Source organism: Choloepus didactylus, chromosome 6, assembly GCF_015220235.1.
Source record: "Choloepus didactylus isolate mChoDid1 chromosome 6, mChoDid1.pri, whole genome shotgun sequence".
NCBI lineage: Eukaryota > Metazoa > Chordata > Mammalia > Pilosa > Megalonychidae > Choloepus > Choloepus didactylus.
The window spans coordinates 56,508,129-56,526,598 of record NC_051312.1 but is presented as its reverse complement, the minus strand read 5'-3'; the positions used below and the strand labels follow the sequence as shown (position 1 = coordinate 56,526,598).

The following is an 18,470-nucleotide window of genomic DNA, read 5'->3' as shown; positions in this document are numbered from 1 at the left end:
CACATATAAAGATACTTCAAATTTTTAGTTATCAGGGGCATGCAAATTAAAACTGCTGAATGACTATATCAAGTGTTCACCAAATATGGAGCAATTAGAATTATGATACATTGTTGTCAGGAATATAAAACGATATCATACTTTCTTAAAAATTAAAGATATGCCTGCCCCCCACACAAGCTTTCCATTATTAGCTATTAACCAGTAGAAATGAAAACATATATCAACCTAAAAACATTGCATCTTTATTTACAATGATTAAAAACTTGAAATAATCCAAATGTCTATCAAGAGCTGAGTGGATAAATTCAACATGGTACATTCATTGCAATGGAATACTTACTCAGCAATTATAACGGGAGCAAATGACCGTTACATGCAGCAAATATAGATGATCCTCAAAATAATAGTGCCGTGTGAAGGAAGCCAGAAGTAAAAGAATACACACTTTGTGATTCCATTTATAAAATTTTATAAAAGTGAAAACTAATAGTGACAAAATGCAGATCAGCAGTTGCTTGGGGCTGGAGATGGAGGGACAGTTGCATCGCAAAGCAGACAGAGGGATTTTTTGAGTTGATGGAATTGTTCTGTACGTTGTTTGTGGTGGTGGTTTCACAATACATTAGTTTCCTAGGACTGCTGTAACAAAATATAACAAATCATGTGACTTAAAACAATAGAAATTTATTCTCTCAAAAGACTGAGATCTAGAAGTCTGAATTCAAAGTGTTGACAGGGCCATGTTCCCTCAGAAATCTCTAGGGGAGAAGCCTTCCTTGCCTATTCTGACTTCTGGTGTTTGCTAGCAATTCTTGGCTTGTAGGTGCATCACTCAAAACATCTGCCTCTGTTGTCACATTGCCTTCTTCTCCCTGTGTCCCTCCTCCTCTTCTCATAAGGATACCTCACATTGGATCAAAGCCCACCCTAATTCAGTATGACTTCATTTTAACTTGAATACCTCTGCAGCGACCCTACTTCCAAATAAGGTCACTTTCAAAGTTGTAAGGCTTAGGACTTCAACTTATCCTTTGTGGGGACACAGTTGAATCTCTAACGAATGGGTATATACAAAACGTCAAATTATGCACTTTAAATTTGTGTGTTTCATAATACATAATTTATATCATAACCAATTTGATAAAACTGGGTTCCATTTCAGTCACTGGTATTTTTATTTTAAATCAACCCAAATTATTCTTCTAATAGCAAAGGTTATGTAAGACATGGCATTACTTTGCATCAGTCAACTTGACACAGTACTAACCTATTTATAATTAAGACCTCATGTTACTAGAATAAAGAGTTAATAATACCCAGGTCTAATGATTTACTGTATCACAAAGAGAGGAAACAAACAAAAATCTCTCAAACACCTGCCTAAATAATAGCTTGACAACAAAATAATACAACTAAATTTGCTGCACCTTTAATTGATACCTGTGACACTATAATTATGCATACCAGGGTTACCAAAGTTAATAAATACTTGTTAATTGTCAAAAGCGATTTTTAACATTCTGTCTGATAATAACCCATAGTGGTGCCAGGAAATTGTTTTATTTGCAGCATTGAAAGCTCTGCAGTAAAGAGCTTCTGAGTATGTCATTTCACTAATAATTGATTTCCTTCCCTTTATTTTCAAGCAGCCTTTGAGTAGAAGAAACATTCACTAAAGTGCATTCATAGCATCAAAGGCAGAGATCTTTTCACATATTTGATTGTGATACTGACATTATATTGTGTTCCATCTCAATAACCTATGTACCATGTTTTACGTCTATAAATAATCTAATAAAAATCACTCCTCAGTATAACTCACTCATTTACTTTTATATTCTGCTTAAATAGTACTGATTACCTACTAAATCATTCAGCACATTTAAATTAATTATTTCTGAATGCTGTCTTAGCTCCTTGGAAAAGAGTTTATATCGCAGAACTCAGTTAATGTTTAATTCATCTCTTCATCTTTCTCTACTGAAAAGTCATGACTACATATAGTAGTAAATACCAGAAATAATTGCATCAAATTAGAGATTTTTGACTACTTTTGTATCCACTTTTTATTTCACTTGTACATATTAAATATCTACTTTATACAGGGTGTGGAGATCAATGTAAAGACATTTAATGCATAATTCCTTCTTTAAGATGCTCTTGTCATCTAGCATAATATGGTAATTCAGGTCCTTGGAGGAGAAGCAGCCAAGACATGATTACATGTGTTAAGAGACATATTTGAGGAAACAACTTTGAGGGAAAAATGGAAGAAAGCATGAAAAGTTGGGGACAGCTGTCAGACCTCAAGACAGGGCTGACATTTTTGAAGGAGAGCAGGAAGAAAGGAAGGTTGGGTATGAAGAGTCGTAGATATCAGTCAGTCCTTAAAAAGTTTAACCAAACAAATAGTGAGTCCTTGAGTTAAAGTTTTCTGTCAGAGGAACCCTATTTCTTGAAGGAATGGTCCAGAATTAGTATCTCTACCATGCACAGTCATTGAGGTACAGCTCATGAGAAGAGTGGGCTTGGCACAAGCATGGCTCTGAATCCACATTGAAATCTGTTGGTTTGTCGGTCAACTATGCACCTCATGATTGATCTGAACAGTGCAATTTCCTGACTACCACAGTTCACCCCTTCTACCACATAGTTCAACTTCTCTATGCAGGGCCAGGGAGTAGCTCTTCAACAGCTCCTATTGACCTCTTTCTACTGAGAGAAAACTTGCAAAAGGGATATAAACAGGAGAAGGGTCAGCCTGTGTCACTGTAGTTGGTCTTAAAGCTACTCTTCCACAATCCATTGTAAATTCCTTTCATCCTATCACTTTAGCAGGTCTTGGTGTTTTACTTTGCTCTCAAGTAAACTTGCATTTCTGAGCATGAAGGCCTTGGAAATCCTGTCCTTCTCTACCTGGTGTTGTTCCATATTTCCTTTCACCATTACAGTGGAGCAAGAGAATGCTAAGAAGAACTCAAGTGGACCACTTGGATTCCATGCATGGTCCTACCTGCCTCCATTGTGTAATAGGGTTCCTACCTCATCCTCCCTAAGTCATTTATGTTTACCCCTGTGAGGTCTCAATATCTGGTCTTCTTGTCCAAGGAGATTAGGAGTCTCAAGTGTTTGATGGCCATCATAGCATGTGGTTCAATGGGACATGTGCTATGTCCCCTGAAAGAGTGCACTCTCTCCCTTTGAGTGTTAGAACTTCTAACCATACAGATCCAAGTTTTGTGTGGATGTGAAGCACAAGATACTCCAGTGAGTTATCATATATAATGGCAAATGGGCCCATTCTAGTTTCCAACCTTGGTTCTCAGACTCATGTTTCTTCCTGTTGGGAACACAGAGCCATATAAAAGTCTCGGATTTAATGCATGTACTTTCAGAATGTTGCCTTCAAGCTAGCATTTCAGCTGAGCCTTTCGAAGGCCATTCAAGTGCTGGATGAACTTTTGCACCATGATAGCTCTTATATCACAGATCAAGAGCCCAATGTGGGCGTTACACTAACTGCTAAGAATATCAATTCCAAGTTTGCACCCAAGGATAGGGGAAATGACCACTGGGTAGGTTTGTGCACCCAATATGCCCTTTATGAGCTGTACCAGATTACCATTTATTATCTCTCCCATTATCTCTCTTGAGGTATCAATGTCATCTCAGACTCTGTGTTCTTCAAATGTCTGATTATTCCACTTTCTCTAATATACCATCACCCAAATAAATGGACGTAAATCCCATGGGAGAAGGACTAAGGGAATTATTGCAATATAATATTTGCTAAGGTTTTACAGCTTCCTTCCTCCTAAGACTTATCAACTTCTTTAGTCAATGGATTCTAGTTTGAAAATTGGCAAAAGATTGTAACTTTGTAGTGGATTGATCATATTCACAGCTTCTTGACTTTTCATTCCTGCCCTGTACTGGTTATGGATTTTTAGTAGGACACTTGATAGTTTCTCATATATTATTCCCTTAGGGAGGAAATGTTCTTAGCATTCATTTCCACAACTTCCTGCACACTGAGCTCCCTTGAACTTTCCTCTGACTGCTGATAATTGTAACCTCCTGGCTCTAGGCTGTTAAGCACTGCCATCTGGCCGTTATTACATTGGGGTCCCACAATCCCATTGGATATTAACAAGTACAGTTCTATAGCCAGCTCTCCTGCTCTCAGCCCTAGCCTGCACTGGAGAGTCACCCCTGAACTGTTTTGCGATATTGATACCCCTCTCACCAGTGCATGCCCAATGGCATTAGTGAAGGGTATGTCTTCTGGTAGGTCTTCTGATCTCACATAATAAATTCATTCAAGCATGCCTGCTTCAATATCTTTATATCTATCTTTAGAGTCTGCCAGGGGAATTTGGGCATTCCTTTCTCATTGTAGGCCAGCTTTCCCAGCTTCTAACAGACACCCAAGAATGGAGTTGGCTCCATTTTCTAAAGATTTTGGCAGGGCGTTTAAATCCTGTAACCTGAGAAAGTACACAAAAGTCAAAGGATCTTGCTTCTTGTGGTTACCTTGATCATGCACCCTCCAAATCTAATCCTAGTGCATCATCCTGGCCATGCCCATAAATAAATGCTAATTCTTGTAGCTCCTTTAGTGTACAACACATTTCCTCCCTTATTATGTCCAGCATTTATCCAGCTGGGTTATACTGTGATTTAACCATGGTTTTGAGGCCAGCTGCCTGGTAAGTTTGTGTGGGCAGCTTCTCATGGGAGCACTTGTTACTATGAAATGAAAAGGCCTCTTCAGCATCTTCCAGCACATGAGTAGTTCCAGCTTTTACTAGGGAAGGGAGGCCAGCTTCTGCAAGCATTTAGATTTCATAGGGTTCAACTGAGTAAATATGTGTAGGGGTTCCATCTAGATATCTCTATCCATGTTTCAGGGTTTCTGGTTTTCTTAAAGAGTGTCCCAGACTTATAATAAAAACATGCTTTGTTTGAGCATTTATATGTTTTTGGAGATCTGCAACCCTGACAATTAAGTCCTCAATTTGCTACTCAGCTGTTCAGGTTCTCCACTTCAGGAGATAAAATCCTCCTTTTAAGCTAACAAAAAGTTCTTCTGGCTCTCATATTTAGTCTTTACTTGTTAATAATAGTTTATCATCTAAACCACTTAGGAGTAACCAGCCAACTATATTGGCTTTGTAGGAGTCATTTAGAATAGACACATATTTCAAATACCTGAATCATTAAACAGACAGAGATCTGGTGGTGTTCAGATCACCAGGAGTGAAGTATTTAGCAAGTGGGCTAACCCCATATGGCAGGAAATATCTATGCCACACATATAATCTATTATGATGGTGCCCTCTTTGCCCCCAGGTGGTAAGTGATCCAGTCTCCAGACTCCACCTTACCGCTCATTTCCTTGGAACACTCCTGGTACCACTTGTGTTATCTTGGTCCTCTAAAAAGCAGATGACAAGATAGGATTAGACATGCAAGAATCGTACTGGGTGAAAAGTCTGTGAAGAATAAAGAGGAGCAAGCATAAGAAGAATATAGCCTTTAGACCATGAGAGAACACTGACAGGTATGAAAAGAGGAAATGAAGGACTTTTGGTTAGAAAGAATCTCAATCTGCAACACAGTTCTAGGAGTTTCTTCTAAGCCAGAGTGAATTTCTCAGGCTAAATTTTCCCAACCAGAGCAGTTCACTCTTTTACAGGAATGGACCTCTATTAGTAACTAAACCACGTGCAGTCATTGATTGGGAGTAGACGGTAGGAAGCATGGGCTTGGCCTATATGCAGTGATGAAACTTGGAGGGAGCAGCTGAAGCTGTCAGTCAAATATGCTCCCCATAGCAGATCTGAGTGATGCATTTACACGGTTGTTTCAGTTTGCTAAAGGTGCCAGAATGCAATATACCAGAAATGGGTTGGCTTTTACAACGAGTATTTATTAGTTTACAAATTTACAGTCCTAAGGCCATGAAACATCCCAATAAAGGTATCAAAAGGACAATACCTTCTTTGAAGAAAGACTGATGGCATGCAGGATCCCCTTTCACATGGGAAGGCACATGGCCGATCCTTCTCTCCTTGGTTTCATTGCTGCATTAATCAGGGTTCTCTAGAGAAACAGAACCAATGGGAGATATCTGTAAATATGAGATTTTATAAAAGTGTCTCACGCAACTGTAGGGATGCCAGAGCCCAAAATCTGTAGGGCAAGCTGGAAGCTGGCAACTTTGATGAAAGCTTTTGATGAATTCCCTAGGAGAGGCTGTCTGACTGAAGTAGAGATGGAAATTCTCTATTCTGACTGCTGAATTCATCACCTCTCCTTTCAAAGACTTTAACTGATTGGATTAAATGTGGCACTCTTCTTAGTTAATTCTAGATGTAATTAACCATAGTTGCAATCAATTTACTGATGATTAAAGTCCACAAAATGTCCTCACAACAAGTTAGGCCAGTGCTGGCTTGACCGGACAACTGGGCACCCTCACCTGGCGAATTTGACACATGAACCTAACCATCACAGTTGCTTTTAGGTTCTGGTTCTTTCAGTTTCTGAGGGTCCTTGATGGTTCTCTCAGGGCTTTTCTTTCCAAGCCCTCTGGGTGTTTCTCTCTGAGCTCTCTAGGCTTTTTTCTGTCTTTTATTCTATTCATAAATAACTCTAGTAAAAGGATTAAGTCCCTCCTTGAATGGGGTGGGTCATTTCTCAATTGAAATAATCTACCCAAAAGTTCTCACCCACCAAAAGTCTGCCCCCCACAGGAATGGATTAAAAGAACATGGCCTTTCTGGGGTACATAATCAGCACAAAGCTTTAAACCAGCACAATTGTCTGCACATAGGGGAAGTAAATAAAATCTCAAATATGCAATGCAAAGTGTTGAGAACCGTAAGTGAGGAACAGATGAAATATGCTGGCAGTTTAAAGGAGAAGGTATTTATTTGAAGGTAGGAGAATAGCAGAAAAGTGCTGGTTTGGAAGAGGATGAATATTTTATGAAGTGAGTAGCATTGGAACTGACACTTGAAAAATGTGAAAGAGGAATGGGATTGGATTTGGAAGAACAGAGGAAAAGGACATTCCAGTTAGTGGGAACAGTTAGAGCAAAACATTAGCTTCTTTGGGAAATGGCCATGAATAGGGCTTGAACTATGTGAAGAGTTGTGGGGGAATTTCATGGAAGGGAAGTTAGGGGGCATCTGTTCTGCATTCTGACCTCTGACAGCACTTCCTACACTACTTAATCATGTTAATTGTGAGGTAATCTGTCATTTCCAGTACTGTGAACTCCTCAAGAAATCTGATTATGACTTTTATTCTCTTGCACCTAAGACAATGAGTAACAATAATGTTAATGTTGGATATGTCTTGAGTAAATCAATGACTAATGGGGATATTAATGGGGATAAATGGTATTGGATGCCGGTCTCACAAATTTGTACTGTTTCTGTGCTTGTTTTACTGTTATTTTCTCCTCTTGTGAGTCAGGTCAGTAAATAGTGAATGAGAGTTAGCTAAAAAAAAATTACTTTAAATAAATCTTTACAATAATTTATATTTCTAATTATCAACTCAAAAAGCAATAACTCATTATAATTTACTTCCTCCCATTACTGTGCTTATGTTTTCATTTTTTAATTACAACCTAAGCTACCTTTCAGGTTAATATTAGACTCAAAATGTAATATTGCTTTTCTGATTATAAATGTAATACATAGATTAAACTGTAATCACTGTAATAGCACTACAAAGAAATAACCTTAGTAGTTAATATTTTTCTATAGTTTCTTCCAATAATTCATTTTGGAAATTCTTTAATCCTTATATAAGATTTAATTAACACATAAGCATTTTTCTTTATATTTGCAAAATATTGTGTGAGAAGATATTACATTAAATATTAATGTGGTACTCATTTTGAAAATAACATAATATGAGTTATTATTTTGCCCTAAGGTACCAGTATGGTTCTTTCCTTTTTAAAAAGAGAGGTATGTGCATTCTAATATTCTCTTTATTCATTCTTGCTGTTAGGAAGCTCAAAGACAAATTTGATGCCTTAATTACAGCATCTTCTTTTACTATATATTCTCAATTTTTAATTTTATTAACCTTATTATAAAATTCCTATTCTTTCCAAAATTTGGGATAATTATTTCAATGGCTCTTTCTTGGATTTTTATTGTTTACATCCTTCGTCTATCCAGGGTAACTTCTGGAAATAATTCAAACACAGGTGGAATGTAGACTCCCAGTAAGTAAATGTTCACAGTATTCCAAAACATTTAGCTATTTTTCCTGATTACCCATAACTCATTTCATTAACGCCTTCTATTTTCACCAGTATTTTCAGCTTGGAGGGACTTGGTCACAAAAGCAAATAATTTCAAATTTTAAGGGGCTTATACTTATAGAAAGCATTGGAACATCTCTGCCTCTATATGGACTTTAGCTGCTTATTATTTTTTAAGTCTACAAGTCTACCATTGAAGCTATGTGGTTGTTTGGAGCATTGTGCCTCAGAAAAGCATGTTCTTAAACTTACTCCATTCCGGATGAGGTTACTTCAGTTAAGGTGTGGCCCAACTCAATCAGAATGGTTCTGCATCCTATTACAGGAGTTCTTTAAAAGCAGAATGAAATTCAGACACAGAGAAAGAGACAGACAGTGCAGCCAGAGGCTGGAAGTCAATGGAACCCAGACGAAAAGGGAGAGGCCAGGAAAGGGCACCATGTGCACTGCCATGTCACAGACGAGCCAGGTACTATGGATCACCATCAGCCAGCCCCAGAATGCCAGTCTTCAGAAGAAAGCATCTCCTTGATGATGGCTTGACTTGGACTTTTACCTTCAAAATGGTGAGCTAATAAACTCTCATTGTTGAAGTCAACCCATTGCAGCTTATTTGCTTTAGCTACAAGAAAACTATCATAAGCAACCTAATTTAAATTGAGGACTTCAAGAGACTCTTGGCTTTAGTCAATTGAGAGGAAACATAATTAACACAATTGTGGAGTACAATTTCCTAAAGTACTATTAAAAGAGTACAAGCTATTTGCATTTATGAAGTCACTTCTTTTCACATCAGTCTAAAAGCTCAAAGTTTTGTCCAATAAGGGCAATAAAGAAAATGAGTGTTTTAAATATTTTCTCAAAACAAAAATTTGAACATAGAGAACATTAACTTTTAGAATTAGAAGACATCTTAGAACATAAAGCTGAGTAAAATAAGCCAGACACAAAAAGAGAAATATTGTATGTTACCACTAATGTGAACTATGTAAAAAATGTAAAATAAATATTTTATATTATAGAATGTAGGGAACCTAGAGATACACAGCAACTAGTGAAGGGGGAATGATTATCTAATAAGAACAGATAAGCTATTGAGGGTAATCTCAATGTTATGGGAATGCTCAGGAATGATTATGGTTTGCAAATTTTCTTGGGTATAATAGGAATATGTTGGAAGCAATGTAGTTATTTTAGGTTATTTGTTTCTCTTATTCCTTTGTTTTGTTTGAAATGTTTTTGTTTTTTTTAATTTTTTGATAAAGTTATAAAAAAGAAGAGATCTAAAAATATTCTAGTAATTAGCTGGCAAATACATTTCTATCTCACATGATAAATCAACTTCATTGTTAGCAGCTGTTTTTAAGTTCTATGTTAAGAATAATTTTATAGCCAATATGTGTGTGTTTGGAGGGGCCTGTTGGCTGCATTCTGATGGGATAGCAGAACCAAAGATGTGAGGAATGGAAATGGTAAGACCTTTAATGGGTATGTGACAACTTTAATTTAGTTGTTTCAAAATTTATAACTGACAGATCTGAAGTACTGAATAACTGAATTTTTAGTATCATGAAGTAACAGTAGTGGAGCCCAGGATAGAATTTTGGCCTCCCACTTCCAATATCAGTGCTTTCTCTACTGAACCATGTTTCCCCCTGATAAAGTCCTGTCAAAGTGGTTGATAAACTCCCTACCTAAAACATCTATATAAATGAGAGTGTAAGTTTTAATTACAATATAAGTGATTCAGTATCAAATGTTAAGCATTTCATGAAGATACTTAGGGAATTTAATTTTTCAATAAACAGGGTAGCGATGTCTTGAGATTGAATATTATAGTTTGCAAATTTGATGCCTGAGTTCTATTTAATAATATCTCTAAACAAACGTGGGAGGAATTTAAAATAATTGACTTACCAAAATCTTTCAAGAATTAAATTTATTGAGGTCTAAATTCTGAGGTCAATTAAATCTAAATATTACTAAGTGATTAATAATTTTTTAAACTTTGCTTTCTACAAAATGAATTTCAAATTAATCAAGATATTTTAGTTATAGTGCCATCTATAGAGGATGAGACACCTGCCTAATGTGTTTGATGATTCACTTTAACATGAAAAATTTTGGTATGAAAATTTTGTTGACTTTGTTATTTGGAAAAATATGCTTGCAATAATGAGAATTTATTACAATAATAAATTCAAAATTTTGTGGGAATGACAAACAAAAGTGGATTTATGATGATTAGGCAATTGTTTATGAAACAGAAGTTATTAGGGAAACCATTCCTCTTTCTGTACTTTGAAGTCAAAGGATCAGAGGAATCAGCAAACTTTCTCCCCTTTCTTCTCACATGTGTGCTGTATCATCAAACATATTATATGGGAATCATTGTCACTGGCTTACATGATAGTCTGGAAAAGATAAAACAATAGAAAGAAAACAGGTCAGTGATTGTCATCAAGCAGGAATGCAGGGAAGATTTGTCCTTAAAGGGACACAAGGTAATTTTAGGGGTAGTGAAAGTGACTTTTCTTTACCTTGATTGTGTTAGTCGTTAAGTGACTCCATACCTTCCGAAAATTCATAAAATTGTACGTAAAAAATGGTAAATTTTATTGTATATAAAGTCACCTCAGTAGACCTGATAACAAAATCCAAAAACACAAAAGTGCATTTATAAAGCAATCAGAAGTTCAAATTCCTTTCTCCACCCCAATGAATGATCATTTCTGCCCCACCCTGTAGCAGGCTGAAAGATAAATGTGTGTAAAGTGTCTTAGAACCGGGAACACCAGACATAGTTGAGGATAGGAATATCATAGTGAAATAAAGATATTAAAGAAAGTCTACAGATTGAGATCACTAGCTTTCTTTTTACATGGCTTCCAGGCTTAAAACTCTAAGACAGGCTATCTGAATATTTGTCTCCAGATATTCTTACTAATTTATGATTAAATATTTAAAGATAATGACTTTAGGGGTTCTCTAATGAAAAGGGCCAACCAGATCAACATGTAGTGAACCTCACTATCAACAAGCACGAAACATATTTACATACCTTCGGTAAGTATTCTAATATCCTCCTTGTAAATAAGAGTGGACAACCCAAAATCCCCCTGACACCTGAGGAAAACAACTCATATTAAAGTAAAAGTCACAAAACAAACAAAACAAATACAACAAAAGAAAAACACAGAAGAAAGCAAACTGGAGGAAACAAAAACTCTGTAAGAAGAAAAACATTTCAAAATTTTAATATTCTTAGAGGAGATAAGAAAGTATAATTCATTCATAAATAGAGTGGATTGGTCTGAAAGAAAATATTCAGAAATAAAAATAAGTCCTGGAAATTAAAGAAATTATTACAAAATTTTAAAAAGTAGAAAGTTTGGAAAATTAGATTGTTAGATTGAGAAAATCTCCCAGGAAGTAAAACAAAAGGACAATAGATAGAAAACAGAGAATAAATAAAATTAAAGGACCTATTCAGGAGGTTTAGAAGGAAGTCAGAAAAAAGAAGAGAGAAAATGGCAGGAAGAAAATTCTCAGAGGTGAAGAACTTGAGAATCCAAATTGAAAGAACGACTAAAAGCCCTTTCAGCAATTAAGTAGCAGTTGAGTGTCTTCAAGCACATGATTCAGTTTCTCCAAGGTTTATCAAATACTGACATATTCTCTCTAAAACAACATCTTTACTTTCATTCATTACTAAGAAAGCAATGTTCATGGTGTAAAAACCCTAAATCTATCATAGTACTCTCTAAATAGTCATCTATCTTGAGATCATTGTTTTCACTTTGCCATGTACTTTTTACTTGCACAGACTGAAAATAATTTTCCTTGGAAAAAGATGAAAGTGTAATTGGAGCTTAGTAAGAGTGATTTTTTCTATCATTTGTCTAAAATTCTGAAATCAAACAATAGGTCTATTTATTTTCTTCTTTTGCATACTTCAAATAATAATCTTATGTTAGAGACCATACTGGGTTTTAACTCTAAATTCAAATTATTTTCTAAATTACTGTTAGATATTGAAATACCTGAGTCATGATGCTTTCTTATGTCTGAGTATTCAGTAATTTCTTAATTCATCTTTACAAAGGATTGGATTCAAGAAATGTATTGAGTTATTATAAATACTATGCTTTTTAAACCTAATTTTATAACTGTTTGATATATTTTAAAACTTATAGAAAAAAAGCAAAAGAATCCCCTACACCCTTACTCAGATGCATTATTTTCACCCCTTTGTTTTATTATCTTTGTTGTCTTTCTCTCTAAATCAATTGGAGTAAATTGAAGATACTGCACTTTTATACCTAGAAATTTTACTTTGTATTTCTAAGGATAGTATGATTATAATAATCACACAATTGTAGCATAATCTTTGATATAATTTTTTTATCTATTCTATATTCCACATTGAAATTTTATGTATTTTCCCAATAACATCCTCTGTAGTTACTTGATTCCCATTCTAGGGTCATGCATTACATTTAGTCATGGTTCTTCAGTCTTCTTTAACATATAATATATGTATAACATTTCTGCACTTTTTTTTGTTTTGTTTTGTTTTTCGTGACCTTGATAATTTTGAAAATAACAGTTATTTTAATGAACATCCCTCAATTTTGAGTTATCTGCTGTTTACTCATTATTAGATAAAGATTATACATTTTTATGGGCAGGAATTCTATAGAAGTGATATTGAGTCCTTCTTAGTCCATCATACTGCCTACACATGATATTGTTCGCTCCTATTGTTGGTGACACCAACTTAAATTTTTGCTTCAGTGATGTCCTAAAGATTTATCCACATCAATGTTATTATTTTTTCCTTTGTAATTAATGAGTAAATTACAAAGAGACACACTGAGACCATGTAAATAATGTTTCTCATCAAACTTTCACTTACTAATTTTAACAACCATTTATGATTTTTGTCTGAACCAATTATTACTGTAAAGGTTGTCAAACAGATATTTTCTGAGTTTATTAATTGATATTATACTTAAGAGATCTTCTTTCTAATTTATTTATAAATAAAAAAAAATGCGTTCTTATTTTATTCAGTGGGATTTCGTCCATTACATCTTTATTGATTTGGTGGTCATTTTGCCCCAGAGTTAGTTAGTGAGATTCCTGTGTCTTTAGGTATGTTACCATCATTATTTGAGCATTCCCTTCATTTCTAGCACAACAAGATATTCCTAGCACATTGTATACTTTTCCATTGTATACTTTTCCTCAATTCTAGAATCAGTCATTTCTCAAAGGATCTCTGGTCCCTTCTAATGGAGAATGGAATGTAGAAACCAAGATTTGGGCTGCTAAGTGCTTTTACATAGATTAATTTTTCTTCCTAACATTTGGTGGGAAGTAGCTATTTTATAGCTGAGGAAAATAAGGAATAGAGAGGTAGTTTTCCCAAAGTCATAAATCTAGTAACTGATAAATGAAAGAATTAGATCTCCACCTCCTGATTTCAAGTGGTTGTTTTATTTATTCACAGCAGCTTCCAATACTGTATTTCATAGTAAACTTAATCCATTAATTCTAATGAGTTTTATTGAGTACTTACAGGTATTTTCTAAGTACTGGAGATACAGCAATGAATAAATCAACTAAAAATCCCTTTGCTAATGGGAATTATTTTCCAATAGTGGTAGGCAAATGTGTCAACTTACATTCATATGACAACTTGGCTATGTTTCGGTGACCAAGTTTTTGGTCAAGCAACCACTGGCCTGATTGTTACTGTGAGGATATTTTGTGGACTTAAAACATCAGTAAATTGATTGCATCTATGGCACATTGCATCCAAAATCAACTAAGGAGATTGCGTTTAACAATGAGAGAAGTCTCATATAATCAGTTGAAGGCTTTAAAAGGATAACTGATGATTTCAGCAGTCAGAGGGAAGAATTTCCATCTCTATTTCAGCAAGCCAGCTTCTCCTAGGGATATCATTGAAAACCTTCATTGGAGATCCCAGCTTGTGGCCTGCCTACAGAATGTTTACTTGCCCAGCTTCACAGATGCATAAGCTAATTCCTGTAACAAATCTCAAAATATTTACATATATAAATATTTATTATTTTTATAATAATTTTATAAATTATATTATTTATATTTTTATTTGTATATGTATATGCATATATTTATATGCATGTGTGTGTGTGTATGTGTGTGTGTGTGTATCGCCTATTGGTTCTGTTTCTTCTACTATGAAGAAAATAAAAATAGGGAAGGGAAATAGGGCACACCAGGTGGGAAAGGATGCAATTTTAAATTAACCGATCCTGGAAGAAATTGCTGAGAAGGGACCATTTATGTGAAGACCTTAAGTGGGGGAGATGCCATGTAGTTATCTGGGGCTAGAGAATTACAGGTAGAGGAAAAGCATGTGCTGGGTACAGGTGTGATTGAAGAGCATAAGGAAAACAGTGCAGCCAGAGTGCCCTGGGAAAGGAGAGTGGTAGAGATGACACCTTGTGCTTCTCTTGAGAAAAAGAGAAGTAGATTTTAATACAGAGAACAAAGACACATTATAATAAGGAAAATGAATGACCACTATACTTTGAGAAAAAGCTTATAAAGAATTGAGAGAGAATTTTAGAAAACAAAAAGAATTTTAAGATAAACACAGTTTACAGGAAACAAAGAATCAAAGAATGGGGATAGGATGCAGACTGAACTTCGACCATGGTATTTTTAAGAGAAATTAAAAGAACATGTATTGTTCAACATTAGTAACTAATTAGATCAGAAGTTAGCATTAAGAAATGAATGAACACATAATGGAAGACTAAAAATGGCAGTAGTAATCTGCAGAATGTTGATTTGTTTTCTTATTTTCTCTCCTTATATATTTAATTTGTACAGCAAATATATTTGCTTTGATGGCACTCAAAGTCTATTTGAAAGCATATAAAACTAACATGAAACTCAGAACCCATCTCTGACAGGACATTCGTTGGCTAGTTTTTCTGACAATAAAACAAACAAATCAATAAATAAATAAACTGATGAGGCCACACTTACTACGCTTCCCAGAATGCTTTCCAGGGTTCCCTGAGTCATCACATGGAATACACTTACCAGGAAAACTGCTTTTCTGCACTAGAATTTAGAGAAGAAGAAATAAAGTTTTATTATGTTAAGTCACTGATATTTCACTTTTTATTTGCTGCATTGCCTCATTTTATTTAACAAATATTTTTTCTTACTTCTGTCCCTGACATCCCATTTTAAACTTTAAAGTTTTTTTCTGTTGTTATATGTGAAGAAACACAGGCAATGAATGAAATAATATGGAATTACAAATAATCCAGATCATTGAAATGCTTTTTCATTCTTGAATTCATTGCATCATTTCTCTATTCTCCCTGAGAACATAAATGAAAACTTTGAAGGCCCTCTGCCTTCTCAATTTATTTATTTTAAAACCTAAAATAGCATTTTTGCAAATAATTACAAAATACTGTATATTAATTATAAAATATTCCTCATAATATATTAAAGAAATATAGAGAAAATAACACTGTTTATTACCATATAGCACCAACCTCTCCTTGGATAATGTAATCAACAACATTCCTAGGTAACTTTTTATAGCAAAAAAATCTACATTATTCATTTCATTGGATTGAAATAATTTTTCTAACAACTAGTACTCAAGTTCTTCTTACAAAAAGATTAAAATTAAATTCTACATCTTTATAGATCATTTTGGAAGGGGTAGCTTGTCTGAGGGCATGATAATGAGGAGATGTGAATAAAAATGTAGGCTAAACTTCTATGCATAAGAAATTTGAGAAGTTGGAGGTGAGGTAGAAGCCAAAGAGAGGGGAGGATTCCAGCACGACAGGAAGACAGATCCTGTGGAAAATGGTAACTATTGTGAAATTCCTGTTTCCTAGTACAGTTCCCACAGGACTTTTAAAAGGGTATGTTAATAACTCTGTTCTAAGTACTTTGGGATTTATGAGATGTTTCAGTTTGCTAAAGTTGCCGGAAAGCAATATGCCAGAAATGGGTTGCCTTTTTCAATGGGGATTTATTAGGTTAGACGCTTACAATTCTAAGGCCATGAAAATGTCAAAATTAAGGCGTAAAGAGGAACCTACCTTCTTAGAGGAAAGGCTGCTGGCATCAAGGTTTCTTCTGTCACATGGTAAGGCACATGGCAACACCTGCTGATCCTTCTCTCCTGGGTTCTGGTTTCAATGGCTTTCTCTCTCAGCTCCTGTGGGTGCTTACTTATTTCTCCCAGAGCATTTCTCTCTAAAGCTCTCTGGGCTTTTACTGTCTTTTATCCTCTTCACAAATGACTCCAGTAAGGGCTTAAGACCCATCTTGAATGGGCTGGGTCACATCTCAATTGAAATAGCCTAACCAAATGTCCCACCCTCACTAGATCTGCCCCCACAAGAATGGATTGAAAGAATATGGTCCTTTCTGGGATACATAACAGATTCAAACCAGCAAATGAGACATAAAACACATACATTGCCCCAAAACCTCAGAAAAATCTGCAATTATATGCAAAGCTTTAGGGCTGACTTGTTTTGGGAACACCCAGTAAAAGGTGCCCCATTAAAGATCTCTGGCACAAGTCCAGCTCTTATAAGAGTGTGGAGCCATAACAAACAAGCATATAAGCCCAACCTGTCCTCCAGAAAGGTAACTGCCACCAATAGTTTTAATAGTGAACATTTTCTCACAACTTTGCATCTTGTTGAGGTTCCTTTAACCTTTGTTAAATTCGTTTATTCAACATATATTTATTGATTAATTACTCGTCTAGCTCCCAGGGATATAGTAATATACTAGGGAGGTTTCTATGCTCTAACAATATTTATACCATCTAGTGTGTGTGTGTGTGGGGGGGTGTATGTTTGAGGGATGGAGGGGGCAGTGAGGAGTTGAGATGAGGGTAGAATAAGGAATAAAGTACACAAGTGAAAAATAATTACATAAGTGATATAAATAATTGCCCAATGAGAAATGAGATCTCATTATGTTCATTGCCCTTTTATTTCTGAGGCTGGCTTTTCTAAACCTATCCTCTCTTTGTGACAGTAGTTGAGTACAGGATCTATTCTTTTGGTCTCACTCTAAGTCCTGGAGTTACCTCCCAGGAAGAAAGTGGGCAGAAATGAGGTGCAGCTCTGTTACCCCAGAAGTGATCTCCTCTTGGAATTTTCTCATATAGGGAGAATATGGTAATGTGTTCAGATCTTGTTCAAGAATCAAAAGTACATTTATTACTTCCTGCTGAATCACCTGAAAGCCTTTTTCCTCTTAATGCATTTTGCTGCCTCTAATCTCTTCAATAGATATGTCTAATTTCTTGCCTGTTTAATATGAACTTCCTTTTCTACAAGCTCACTTTTAATTAAACTCTCTAGTTTTTATGGTTGAGATCTTTTATCAATTATATTAAATCATGAATATTATCCATATATAGAATTACATCCCAGAAGCACACTCTTTCTATATTAGGCAGTTAACGAACCTCATAAAATCTATTTATTATGAATCCTATTTATTATGGTTTCACTTATGCTTGTTTGCTCATATTTCAGTGTTTCCTCATCATTGACTACAGTTGCATATGAACTTAAATTACTATTTTAAGGAATTCTTAGTGAATTTTGCCCTTAAAAGTTTGATTCCTGGTTTTTCATATCTTATTTGCCTTATGAAACTATTATATAACAGATTATGATTTTTTATTAAAAAAACAAAACTATAATTCATACATACAATTAGCAATAGATAAAAAGTTCAATAACTAACATTTATTACATGTTCTCCATGATCTGGATTTTGCTATACAAACATTACAGAATCCATTTCCTATAGTCCTTGTATTTTTCACTATTTCTTTTCTGTAGTGTGCTTGAGATGGCAGGGATTACTGCAAAAGATTTTCTATGAGTGAAAAAACTGATTTGTGGCTTGCTATGCTCTTTTGAAGAATAGCTGAAGTATATACTTCAGTATAGAAAAGTATATACTATAAAATCAAAATGTATTTTCACTAAAGTGCCAGGCTTTATTTGTCAGGAGATTCCAAGTCCATGCAGAAATAACCAAAAACTGAAGCATCAGACTCTTTTACAAGGCAAATACCTGCTTAATGCTCATCCTACTGGTGCACCAAACA

The 18,470-nt window shown here is 35.1% G+C and overlaps 1 pseudogene; it reads right to left on the bottom strand.

Moving 5' to 3' along the window:
- Positions 1-4,658: 4,658 nt before the first annotated feature.
- LOC119536941 overlaps positions 4,659-18,470 on the bottom strand; it is an 89,091-nt pseudogene continuing 75,279 nt past the window's right edge.